Genomic DNA, 13,866 nt, shown 5'->3' with positions numbered 1-13,866 from the left:
GTCCTTTCTATTTCATTGATTGTTTGTGGTGTTGCTTTGTCCTTTCTATTTCATTGATTGTTTGTGGTGTTGCTTTGTCCTTTCTATTTCATTGACTTCAGAACTGAGTTTGATTGTTCCTTGCCATCTCCTTCTTTTGAGGACTTTTTTTTTCTTTTTCTTTTTATTCTAGAGTGTTCAGGGGTGCTGTTAAGTTACTAGCATGAGATCTCTCCAGTAGTTTTAGGTAGGATCTTAGGGTATGAAATTACCTCTTAGAACTGCCTTCATTGTGTCCCATAAGATTTGGAATGTTGTGTTCATTTTCATTCAGTTCCAGGAAGACTTTAATTTCTGTCTTGATCCATTTTTTATTTAACAATGAGTTCTTCAGTTTACATGGATTTATAAGATTTCTTGTTGTTTATGTCCAGCTTCAATAAGCGGTAGTCATTGGGACACAAAGAGTTATTTCAATTTTCTGTCTCTATTAATACTGGCTTTGTGATCCTGCCTCTCTCTACCTCTTCTTCTTTCTTTCCTTCCTTCCTTCCTTCCTTCCTTCCTTCCTTCCTTCCTTCCTTCCTTCCTTCGTTTGTTTCTTTTCTCCCTTCCTTCCTTCCTTCCTTCCTTCCTTCCTTCCTTCCTTCCTTCCTTCCTTCCTTCGTTTGTTTCTTTTCTCCCTTCCTTCTTTTTTTGTGATGACTTGGGGAACAGTGTTTTGCTCTGTACCCCAGGCTAGTTGAACCTTCTCTCTGCTGTCCCAGATACTTCACACTTGCAGAAGCCACCCTCCTTCTTCCTCTAAAATGCTTGGAGTTATAGGCATACACCATGACAAATAGCTGCCACACCTACCTCCTGTTAGTCACCAGCTTGATAATCTCATGTTAACGATTTACCATTTAATAAAATAGCTGATGACTTCCTAAGACATTTTGGTAAATATGTGTCTCAACATTTCAGGTAGGGTTAGCTTTGTAGGAATGTCAAGAGAGGATGCACTAGCTCATCTACAATTATTGATTTGCTGTTGAATGAATATTTTTCTGTAGTCTGTGGTTCAAATATAATTTTTTACTTTGCTTGAGGACTTGACCTGTTGATTGTCTTTTCAAAATGACCATCTAATATAAAAAAGACTTCTGGAGTTTATATCCTTAAGATATGTTTGAATATAGTATTGTACACTTATTGACTCTTTTCTATGAAAGTTCACCATCCTATGAGTTTTATAAGTAACTCTTAGTGCTATGAAATCTTTAAGACAATTTTTGAGTTTGCTTTTATTATTTTTAGAGGGTGATTGTGACTTTGTGTGTAAAATAGCATGTGTATTTTATAACAAAGCCCAACATTTAATCTAGATGCTTTGAGTTCTTAGCCATCCTTTGTAAGCCAGAAGCCATATTTCATTAGTCAGCCTTCTTCAGAGACTAGAAACAGCTCAAAGAGATTTGTATGGAGAAGTTGATTTAAGTAATTATGGATGCTGAGAATTCCTGGAGAGCCAAGGAACCAGAGGTCTAATTTCCATAGCCTGGAGGCTTAAGAATGAGGAATAGCAGGGGTGAGAGTTCTCATCCAGGTATAAAGCCTAAAAAGATTAGTCTAAGTTCTAGTCCCAAAGTCAGAGAACACATATCACATTCTTTTTCTCTGTCCCTTTGTTCTCTGGAGGCCCCTGGTGGACTAAATGATGCTTCCCCAGTCAGAATGCACTGAATCTAAAACCAATATCTTCTATAAGCACCTTCCAAGATACCCTCAGAAGTAATGTTTTTCCAGCGATCTGCACATCTCTCAGTTCACTCCCATTGACACATAATGTGTAGTCATCTCAGTACTTGTAAGAAGTTAAGCTTTCAAGAGTGACCTTGCCATCATCCATGACCTTGATATAGTGAGGACAGCCAGTCCCAGAAAAGTATGTTGGGGCGTCACTGCAGTGGGTACTGGTAAATTGAAGCCGTCCGTTGATTAAATGTGAAAACAGATATAAGTCTGGGGGCACCAACTTGTATGGCCTCCAAGGGGTGGAGTGCAGCTTCCCAGTGAGAAGTCTTTTCTGATCACTGTTTCTTACTCTTGATTGCCTGTTTCAAAACTGGTAAATTTTTATTTCTGGTACTATTAATAGGTCTGGCATGATTATGAACAAAGTTATCATTAATGATATAGATTAAAGTCTTCTTGTAAATGGGTTGTCTAAGATGATGGTGTAAATAATAGAGCTGAATAGTGACCAAACAGTACCATGGAGAACTTAGCTATAAAACTACAATTTCCTGTACTTTGCATTTAATTTTTAAATTGCCATTATAAGAGGTGTAATGAACTCTATAAATGTGGTAATTGATATAGGGAATTAATTTATCTTTTATTGTTTTTTTTTTGTTTTGTTTTGTTTTGGTTTTGTTTTTTTTGTTTTTTTTTTTTTGCTTAGAGTTTTAAGTGATAGAGCTGGGGACAGAGCCTATATAATGTAGAGCTGGAAGAGCTAGCTGTAACCTTAAAGGTATACAGTGGACCAGAAACTTATCTCTTTTGGCTCTAGAGTGAGGGTGACCTGCAGATGGTTTGAGTCTAAATTCTAGGCCCCCAAACCAGGCTCATCTCTCCTAGCTGCAATTCCAAGGGAATAAGAGCCTTTCTTGCTGTGCGTATTTCTTAAACTGCAGGTGCTGTCCACTGAGGCCAACTTTCCTGGGAATCTTCAGGAAATAGAAATAAGCAGGGGAAAATGAACAGTAATTACCTGGCATTAAGCTGAGACCTTTTTGTGTGAAAGGCATGCAAAGATAGGCCTTTCAGTGACTTAATGAGCCTTATCACAGGCCTTCAGCTTTGCTGAATAGATTTGGAGGTAATAAAACATCAGACCCTGCTTTCCAACCAAATTATACTACAACATCATTTTGAAAGACCTTCAGAACAAGTGGCTGAAATCCACTCCCCCCATCCTTCTTGAAGATAAACTTAATCTCTCCTTATTAATAAGAACCCAGGGTAATTTCAAATGATGACTAGTAAATAAAATTATTTAATGAAATGAAATAGAATCTGATTTGTAAAAATGAACTCAAAGGAACACTGCATCCTGCGTGACAGTCATAGCTGTGTCTTCATCTGGCAAATATTTTGTGGTCTCTCTGTACTAGAGATAGGCACTGAGCTGGTACCATGATACTGAGAACAAGACAGAGGGAACCTGGCCAATGAGCAAGTGTACAGACAAAGAAAATACACTGGGAGCTTTTGGAAAGCACTGTGAAGGAAGTAGTAGGGAACCATGTTGGGAAGTAGCAACCTATGCTAGCTACAACCTATGCTAGCTACAACTTATGCTAGCTACAACCTATGCTAGCTACAAAGGGGAAAAGCTGAATGGTCATTTAGCACGGAGACCACCTCAGGTGTTTGCACAGGATAAAAGGAAGCATCCGCAGATGTTCATGTCTATGGAGGAAAAGTGATACGTGAGTCTTTCCGTGTTGTTCCAGATCACAGCCTCGCTACGGTTTCTAGGGTCAGCCAGGGACATTGTACTATAGACTATAGAGACAGTCTTTGCTAAGTGTACATTTACTCTTGCCAAATTAATTTTTGGCATTGTGTCTCATGGCTCATTTGTTACAAAAGTAAGATGACTTTAGTTAATGCAGGACAAATTCCAGGACAGGGATGTGTCCCGTTTTCTACTCCATGGTACATCTGATTGAGCAGGGTGATTTTAAAAAGAAGGGACCTGGTCTTCTAGCAAGATGACCTCTCAGGTGAGTTAAATCATGCCTGGAGTTGCTTAAAAGATGTGCGTCTAGAGAAATGTCCCAGGATAAAAATAGTAATGGTGCGTACTTCCCCATTTTCTAGTTCATCTCTTAAAACAATTGAAATGAGTTATTTACTGTTTAAGAAAAGTTTTTTTTTTTTTTTAAGAAACAACAAACTATTGGGAGGTTCCTTTAAAGTTGGCTTTTTAAAAAAATTATGTGGTAAATCTAATGCAATCCCCATCAAAATTCCAACCCAATTCTTCACAGAGTTAGAAAGGGCGATTGGCAAATTCATCTGGAATAATAAAAAACCTAGGATAGCAAAAACCATTCTCAACAATAAAAGAACCTCTGGTGGAATCACCATGCCCAACCTTAAACTGTACTACAGAGCAATTGTGATAAAAACTGCATGGTACTGGCACAGTGACAGACAAGTAGATCAATGGAATAGAATTGAAGATCCAGAAATGAATCCACACACCTATGGTCACTTGATCTTTGACAAGGGAGCTAAAACCATCCAGTGGAAAAAAGATAGCATTTTCAACAAATGGTGTTGGCACAACTGGCGGCTATCATGTAGAAGAATGAGAATCGATCCATTCTTATCTCCTTGTACAAAGCTCAAGTCTAAGTGGATCAAAGACCTCCACATAAAACCAGAGACACTGAAATTGATAGAGGAGAAAGTGGGGAAAAACCTTGAAGATATGGGCACAGGGAAAAAATTCCTCAACAGAACACCAATGGCTTGTGCTGTAAAATCAAGAATTGACAAATGGGACCTCATAAAACTGCAAAGCTTTTGTAAGGCAAAAGACACTGTCAACAAGACAAAAAGGCCACCAACAGATTGGGAAAGGATTTTTACCAATCCTAAATCAGATAGAGGACTTATATCCAATATATACAAAGAGCTCAAGAAACTGGACTCCAAAAACTCAAATAAACCCATTAAAAAATGGGGTACAGAGCTAAATAAAGAACTCTCAACTGAGGAATATCGAATGGTTGAGAAACACCTAAAAAAATGTTCAACATCCTTAGCCATCAGGGAAATGCAAATCAAAACAACCCTGAGATTCCATCTCACACCAGTCAGAATGGCCAAGATTAAAGATTCAGGTGACAGCAGATGCTGGCGAGGTTGTGGAGAAATAGGAACACTCCTCCATTGCTGGTGGGATTGCAAGCTTGTTCAACCACTCTGGAAATCAGTCTGGCGGTTCCTCAGAAAATTAGACATAGTACTACCGGAGGATCCTGCTATACCTCTTCTGGGCATATACCCAGAAGATCTTCCAACTGGTAATAAGGACACTTGCTCCACTATGTTCATAGCAGCCTTATTTATAATAGCCAGAAGCTGGAAAGAACCCAGATGTCCCTCAATAGAGGAATGGATACAGAAACTGTGGTACATTTATACAATGGAGTACTACTCAGCCATTAAAAACAATGAATTTATGAAATTCTTGGGCAAATGGATGTATTTGGAGGATATCATCCTTAGTGAGGTAACCCAATCACAAAAGAAGTCACTCTGCTTGTGGACGTTGTACATCGTGGTGCGGAGCCTAGTGCGCACCACGATGTACAACGTCCACAAGCAGAAGGGAATAAGAGCCTTTCTTGCTGTGCGTATTTCTTAAACTGCAGGTGCTGTCCACTGAGGCCAACTTTCCTGGGAATCTTCAGGAAATAGAAATAAGCAGGGGAAAATGAACAGTAATTACCTGGCATTAAGCTGAGACCTTTTTGTGTGAAAGGCATGCAAAGATAGGCCTTTCAGTGACTTAATGAGCCTTATCACAGGCCTTCAGCTTTGCTGAATAGATTTGGAGGTAATAAAACATCAGACCCTGCTTTCCAACCAAATTATACTACAACATCATTTTGAAAGACCTTCAGAACAAGTGGCTGAAATCCACTCCCCCCATCCTTCTTGAAGATAAACTTAATCTCTCCTTATTAATAAGAACCCAGGGTAATTTCAAATGATGACTAGTAAATAAAATTATTTAATGAAATGAAATAGAATCTGATTTGTAAAAATGAACTCAAAGGAACACTGCATCCTGCGTGACAGTCATAGCTGTGTCTTCATCTGGCAAATATTTTGTGGTCTCTCTGTACTAGAGATAGGCACTGAGCTGGTACCATGATACTGAGAACAAGACAGAGGGAACCTGGCCAATGAGCAAGTGTACAGACAAAGAAAATACACTGGGAGCTTTTGGAAAGCACTGTGAAGGAAGTAGTAGGGAACCATGTTGGGAAGTAGCAACCTATGCTAGCTACAACCTATGCTAGCTACAACTTATGCTAGCTACAACCTATGCTAGCTACAAAGGGGAAAAGCTGAATGGTCATTTAGCACGGAGACCACCTCAGGTGTTTGCACAGGATAAAAGGAAGCATCCGCAGATGTTCATGTCTATGGAGGAAAAGTGATACGTGAGTCTTTCCGTGTTGTTCCAGATCACAGCCTCGCTACGGTTTCTAGGGTCAGCCAGGGACATTGTACTATAGACTATAGAGACAGTCTTTGCTAAGTGTACATTTACTCTTGCCAAATTAATTTTTGGCATTGTGTCTCATGGCTCATTTGTTACAAAAGTAAGATGACTTTAGTTAATGCAGGACAAATTCCAGGACAGGGATGTGTCCCGTTTTCTACTCCATGGTACATCTGATTGAGCAGGGTGATTTTAAAAAGAAGGGACCTGGTCTTCTAGCAAGATGACCTCTCAGGTGAGTTAAATCATGCCTGGAGTTGCTTAAAAGATGTGCGTCTAGAGAAATGTCCCAGGATAAAAATAGTAATGGTGCGTACTTCCCCATTTTCTAGTTCATCTCTTAAAACAATTGAAATGAGTTATTTACTGTTTAAGAAAAGTTTTTTTTTTTTTTTAAAAAACCAACAAACTATTGGGAGGTTCCTTTAAAGTTGGCTTTTTAAAAAAATTATGTGGTAAATCTAATTTAAATGCAATTTTTGTTCAATGATTCATGATGAAACTCATTTACTTAATAACACGTGACTTTTTGTACCCAAGATATTCACTTTGCCCATGAATATTGTTTCCGTTAAGTAAAATTGTATTTGAGGATAATAAACCGTCTTCTCCCATGTTTGAGGCCAATCTTCTAGTTTCTAATCCTTGATTGACACCAAGAATGACCCCTAAGCAAGGGTAGTATGATGAGTGTGTTGCTAACGTGTATCAGGGAAAATGGCAGAGGCCGCTATGCAACTTTCTGGCCTCAAATCATGGTACCTGCTTCATGACCTGTTGGACTTGTGGGAAGTACTCAGTGTTCCCATCTTTAAATTGATACCTACACTGTTTCACCGATACCCCAAAAGGAGCCATAGCAACCACCTCCCATGTGAGAGTATGAATTTTAAATGCACCTTTTAATTTTAGTATTAATGTTATTATTAATAGTTGAAGAAATGAAGTGTGACTTCCAATGGTCATGACTATAGTCCTCACCCTGATTAAGTGCATGGTTTCCAATGCAGCTAATGAGTTCAGCCCTTCATGTGGGGCTGTGGGTGAGGGCATTCCCAAAGTAGCAGGCTAGCAGACGCTTTCCTACAGCACATTGTTTTTGCTTCAGCATATGAGGGAAAGAAAACTACATGCAAATACTAAAAGCAACATAATTGTATTATGCAGCAGCTTACAAAATTTGCATGAATTTATGAAAGCATTAGACTAGACTTCAAAACCCATTTACAATTTGTCAAAGGAAATTTAAGCTTATATCTCCCCTACTCCAGGACGCTAGGCACATTGTCCTTTGTTATTGCAGCAACTTCACTGGATAGCTTTGAGAACACTAGGAAAGCGGATGGATCACTGACCTTTTACCATGTTCCTGTAAGGAAACTGCAGGGTTTTCTTCAGTCATACCTCAAGTCTAGGAATTTCAAGGAGGAGGGGCGGGTTTGTGATGCCAGGAGGAGGGGCGGGTTTGTGATGCCAGGAAGTTTGGCAGACGTTCATAGCCTGTTTATGAGCTCACATTGGTCTTGAAGAAAAATGCCTCATGGATGCTTTTAGAATTTAGGTATTGCTTTATTTTTGCATCTTATTCATCTTATTTTAAATGTGTTGATTCAGGGCCTGGAGAGATGGCCCAGAAGCTAAGAACACTTGCTGCTCTGACAAGGGATTAGTGTTCAATTCACAGCAGTCATATGTGGTTGTAACTGCTGTTCCAGGGGATCCTATGTCCTCTTCTGACTTCCATGGTATTAGACATGGATACATTGTGCAGACACACATATAGCCAAAAACATTCATACATATAAATAAGTAAATCTTGAACAGTTAAAACAAAACAACACGAAATATGTCTAATGCACTTCTTTTCAGCATGAAGACCAGATAGACCTGTTCTCTAACCTGTGTGAGCTCACAGGAAGTTGTTTCCTTGCCATCACCGTTTAAATGTCTCAAAGCATTGTTAAGATCAAGATTAGTAAATAGCTTATCTATCTATTTGCATGAAAACCTCAAAGTTAATCAGATTGGGGACTGGAGTCATAACTTATAGGAGTCACATTTTAGTTCTCCAAATATTAATAATAATGTGAATACTAAATTTAAAAGTAGGCTTTGAATTTATACATGAGTGGTGGTTGCTATGACTCCTATAGGGTGTAGTGAAACAAGGTAGGTGTCAATTTAATGATGAGAGCACAGACAAGGTGACCAAAGTCCAACATCTCACAGTGCCATGATTTCAGCCCAGAAAGTTGTATGCGAACTACTACCATCTTCCCTGATAAACAACATTACTCTCATCCTGAGAGTGCCTGTTGAGGGGTTGTATTTAGCATCATGAATAGAACTAAATCACTCATTTACTTAATTACTAACACTTGAATTTATGTACCTACAATATCCATCATGCTCGTGAATATTATTTGAATTGAGTAAAATTGTGTTTGGGAAAGTTAAAGCCCACCCGCTAATGCTTGAAGCATATCTTTCTCATGGCTATATCTTATCACTGAACAAAAGAGCACAATGGTTCTGACTGAAAAAAAAAATAGGTGATTGGTTAATGTAAAACCAAAGAAGTTCACAAATAGATGGAAATGGAGTATGTTGATGTACCCATACTGAGTTTGTTGGAGTAAATTCTTATTCTTAATGGAAATACTTTTTAAACCATGAGTTGAAGGAAAGCCTTTGGGACCAGATGTTGTTTGGCCTCAAGTTGTAAGCTTAGGACCTTAAACTAGTTGTTACAAACATTGAGGCATTAGTGTAGGTCCAAGTTCCCAGCCCCTTCGACTCAGAGCTTGTAGGTCCCAGGGATGGGACAAAGGACAGTGTGCGTTCCAGCTTTCGCTAGGACTAGCAGGGCAGAGAGGCAAGTCTCTTCTGTATGCATCATGTTTTTACTCTCAAGTGAAATATACATCATCAATAAAACCCACATCCCACAGCTTTGCATTGATGTGAAGGGAACTAGTGTCCAAAGCAGGTATATGACATTCACAGCTGACTGCATATTGGTAAGGAGGAAGGTGATGGAAATGGAACCATTAACTGATGTTTTTCTTTCCGTGTCAATGCCAAATTCTATACCAGACACTTATATAAATTATAATCTCTATGAGTGAATAAGGAGGTTGACATTACATAATTTGGCCCATGACTAACAGTATTGAAATTGTCAACCTGGAATTAGAATCCAGACCTGATCAGGCTTAAAGAATAGACTTGTGGCTACCAATGGTCACACTAGGACAAATGCTGTTAGTAAGTATTGTTATTGATAGTATCTTAGTACATGTCAAACAGAACTTACAATTGTCCATTTATTTTCTCCTTTCATTATCTATAAGCCAGATATTAAAACATTTGTTGCTAGGCTTTAATTGGTTGAGAAATTTGTGTTTCTCCTGACCAGCATCTTTTGGGTTCTAAACACTCAGGTACCACAATAATAATAAAGTTGATACAGTGTAGGCAATGGAAAGAGACAGGTGGAAAAACTGCTCATGGACTCAAAGCTTCTCTTTGTGCCCACTAGCATTAACTCTGCAGTAAGTCCTTATTGCAGTAGTGAAGAAGAGTCCTATAGCTCTACAGTATCATTGCTCTGGCTTGTTCTCTGGTTACTCTGATATAGAAGACTACCTAGCCTAGAAAACTTGTCCTGTGCGTTAGGGACACAGGCTCAGGAGGCTGGGGTCAAATATGACATATGCTAATGATCTGAAATATAACTAGGGTTATTGCTTAACATTTTTATGTTTGATTCATTAATTTATCAAATGTTTTTAAAACAGCTACTGCAATCCTGTGTGTGTTGAAGCTGTGGTTATAGCAACATAGTAAAGTACATATGAACCTGATTCTTACAGCTCATGAACCTCACAGCTTGAGACACAGTTGTCCAAGGATAAATGAGCTTATGATGACCTTAGTGTCAGAGAGGTATTGGTGTTGTGGGATCATAGAAAGGGAATTGACCAAGACTCAGGCTACATGGTTGTTAGTTAATGAGTGAATGAACTCAGCATGGTGCTTTGTGTATTCTATTTGCTTAGTGATGGTATCTGTTGTTATTATGTCTGATTTGTCAAAGAACTATAGATGCAAATATACTCAGTAGAAAGTAATTAATAAGGTTGACTCTCATCAGTATTTAGATTTTATATTAATACTTTAATCCCTTTGTCCTTTTACTTAGAAATGGAGGCATTATGGTTAATTGAGAGAATTGTTGAAATATATGCCTTTAAGTGCCAAGGGGTGACGGCCAGTATTACACTGCTTTGCATGATGGCCAGAATTCCATTCCACAATATGGGTTATACAAATTGTCCTCTGCCCTCCACACTCAAGCTATGGAAATCTCATCCCAAAATATATAAACACAATAAAAAGATTTAGATGTTGATTTATAAGTTGTTCATGTCACACTAGATAGCCACAAGGACATCACTGGTTGGCATTGGCACTATTCATAACAACAAAAAGCAGGACTTGAATTTGGATGGCTCTTGGTAGAAGGCACTGCAGGGAATTAGAAGGAGGTTGTGGTAACTGGATATCATCAAAATGCATTGTATAAATACATGATACCTTCAAAGAATAAAATAATAATAATAATTATTTACAAAATTGGCCAGTAAGACAGATATTTAGCATGGTCATTTTGTTTTATATTGGTGCCAAGATAAAGTGAAACAGAGGCAATTTGAAGCCTGGGCCTTTGGGGATTGTTTATTTGGTAGGTTTTGATTCATAGTCTCATTAACGCCTCATCAGCCTCTTGACCATTAGTCTGGGCAGGTAGCTCTGCACAGGGATCTTCATTCCCCGGGCTGCTGAGATAGGGTCATCCTAATGATGATTGATCTAAGTGTCTTGGTAACTGCTAGTCCCCAAATATAAAGCACTGTGCATATCTAAACAAGTCCTCATCACTTTCAGCCTGTGTGCAATTTAGCAGCAAGAGATTTCATATCTCGCAGCATTTGATGGTCCCACTTAATTAGGATCTGCTTCCTAATCAAGTCAGCCAATGGCCGTAATGACTAAAGCAAACATGTTTGCCCCAGAGGAGAGAAAATGAAAATATTCTAAGAGTTGTTGGGTAACAGAGACAGGAATGGAGCATTGTTTAGGGGGTGTGTCTTCTCATTTCTGACTCCAGAGTTACCCTACAGGTTAGGACCAGAGTTAGGCCACACAAGCAGGGGCCAAGGTGCAGAACAGGATATTAAAAATGTGTCTTCCTATGCTTGTCCCATTGCTTGACTTTTTCTTATTCTCAAGCATAGATGGTAAAAAAGACATTGAGCCAGTGTTGGTAGAGTGTTAAACAAACTGTTGCATCAAAACAAAACTACTAAAATTACTCAGTATACATTCTCAAGTTATGTATTATATATGGTGAAGGTCTTTGAAGGCAGTGGGATCTTGATTGTACTACCTGCTAACTGTGATCTTGGAGCATCTTTGAATCTGTATTGTCTGCAAAATGCCATGCAGATGCTGGTAGGAGCTAAATGATGAGTGATGGCTGGATCCTGTGTGGGTTTTGTGGACTCAATTTCTGACTTTTTCTGGCAAGAACTTATTCCTAAGATGAGACAGCCCATATGACTCAAATTTGACTATAAAGGGAAGGATTCTATTTTTCTTCTTTGAATATCATAAGGTTTCAATAAATAGTTTCTTTCTAGATTTGTGCTGGTAAGGCAGCCATTGCTGAAGTGGGCAAATGTTAAGCAGATATTTGGTAGTAGCTGTCAACATGAAGACTTTGGGAGTTAAAAATGCTCTTTCAGCATGTTTTACTTTAGAGCATTTTTAGAATTTTCATCATTGCTGTCTTTCGTCCCTACAGTCATTGTGGCATTTGGGAGGGTGGGAAAGCCTGGGTTTTGTTTTGTTTTATTGTTTGAATTGCCTTTCATATAGCTTTACCTTCATATAATCAACAAATACACACTGGTACCTGTGATGTTCCTCATGACCTGCTCTTCCCAGTAAACCAGAGCTCTGTCTACACAATGTTGACTCAGGTGCTCCTCCAACTGTAGCTTAAGATTCTGAAAGGACTGGGTAAGGTCGGTATTAAGAGTGATAAATATATCATACATGAAAAGCATTAATGGTAAATGGTGAATACCAGGCTCAAATGTCAAACCCCAATTCTTGCCACTGGATCCTATGATTTGCCTTGCTGAATATGGAGTTTGTGACAAATGCCAGAGATAGCCTGGTAAAGTCATTCATTTCACACATCATGCTGAAGTTTAAATGGATGAATGATATGCTTCAGGTAATCTCTCCTTAAGGGTAGCTATCAGTTTCTGATAAGGAAAGCTTGGATAGTTATGGCTTATTCTATAGTAATGTGATAATTGCATTTAAAAAAAAACAAAAAAACAAAAAAACCTCATGTTGTCACAGACTGACTATAAAATGTTTGTTTCAGGAGATTTAGCTAAAGGCCACTGGAGAGCTTTACGTTGGAAATCAGCGCTGCTTGCAGCCCAACCCCCATCCCAGCAGGAATTTAAAATGTAAGGATACAGTTCTATAGCTACACAACTACCAGCAAACACACTCAGCATTTGATAACATCCACATTTCCTCCTAGAGCAAGAGACTTTTACTTTCTATCGTGCAGCACTATCTCTCTGTGTTTAAGACCCTGATATCCTGCTGTTACAGGAGGCTGAGCCCAGCCCACTCAAGCGGAGTGGCTGCATTTTGAGATGCAGAGGCTTCTTTCTCCTGTGGTGTGGTGCCTGGTTTCAGTGGTGGCTGCGTTTTTTATCAGAGCAGGTGGTGTGCCTGGTTTGGACTGGGCACTATCCTAGGCAAAGGAACAAGCAGAACAGATTATGTCTGTGAGCAGATGGTGCTTCTATATTGTAGGGACAAAAGGAATGTCTCCTCTTCACTCAGAAGGTTCACTGATTGGAGTCTATGACATAGACAATAGACAGTTTAACAGTAGAAAATATAAACAAATTTGAAGCACGCATCTACATGGTAGGGAACATTGAAAGTATAATGCTTGAAGAAAGACCAGAATTTGAATTTTATATATTGTTCTCAGCTGCAGAATGAAATAGGTGGTTAGGCTATTTCTAGGGTGGTGGCCACAGGTTATGGGAGGGTGAACTGACCTGTTACACAGATAAAGAATCAGATCAGTCTTTAAAAGGAGAGGGCATGGGCTGTGCCATGTTCTCTCTGAGGGAGCGGGGCATTGATTCTTCTCCTTTTCTGTGATATGAACTAATTTTCTCTGGAAAGAGAGTCAATGAAAATTGCCTTCCACTGTAGCAACTGTTTTCAGCCAGATAAGGAAAATTGAGAAAGCCCTTCCCTATGTTTATGGGGAGAACGGACTGAGTTATAGTCTGCAAGTCAGGTGGATCTTGATTTTCTACTTTGAAGTACTTGGTATGCCAAAGTGTAATGCTTTGGGATGTTATTTTCTGGTGGCCAACATATTCTGCCAATAATGGTTAAGGAAAGAAAGAAGGAGCAGGAAAGGAAGTAAAAACTGGAGGGGAGAGATGGAAGAGGAAGCCACAGGGAGCCAATGT

The 13,866-nt window shown here is 39.0% G+C and overlaps 1 protein-coding gene across 1 annotated transcript in view; it reads left to right on the top strand.

Moving 5' to 3' along the window:
- Fhit (fragile histidine triad diadenosine triphosphatase) overlaps positions 1-13,866 on the top strand; it is a 1,532,796-nt gene that overhangs the window by 119,964 nt on the left and 1,398,966 nt on the right. The gene's annotated exons all lie outside the window — the stretch shown is intronic.

This window comes from Mus pahari, chromosome 8 (assembly GCF_900095145.1).
Source record: "Mus pahari chromosome 8, PAHARI_EIJ_v1.1, whole genome shotgun sequence".
NCBI lineage: Eukaryota > Metazoa > Chordata > Mammalia > Rodentia > Muridae > Mus > Mus pahari.
The sequence above is the reverse complement of the archived record's forward strand: the minus strand, read 5'-3'. Positions and strand labels throughout refer to the sequence as shown.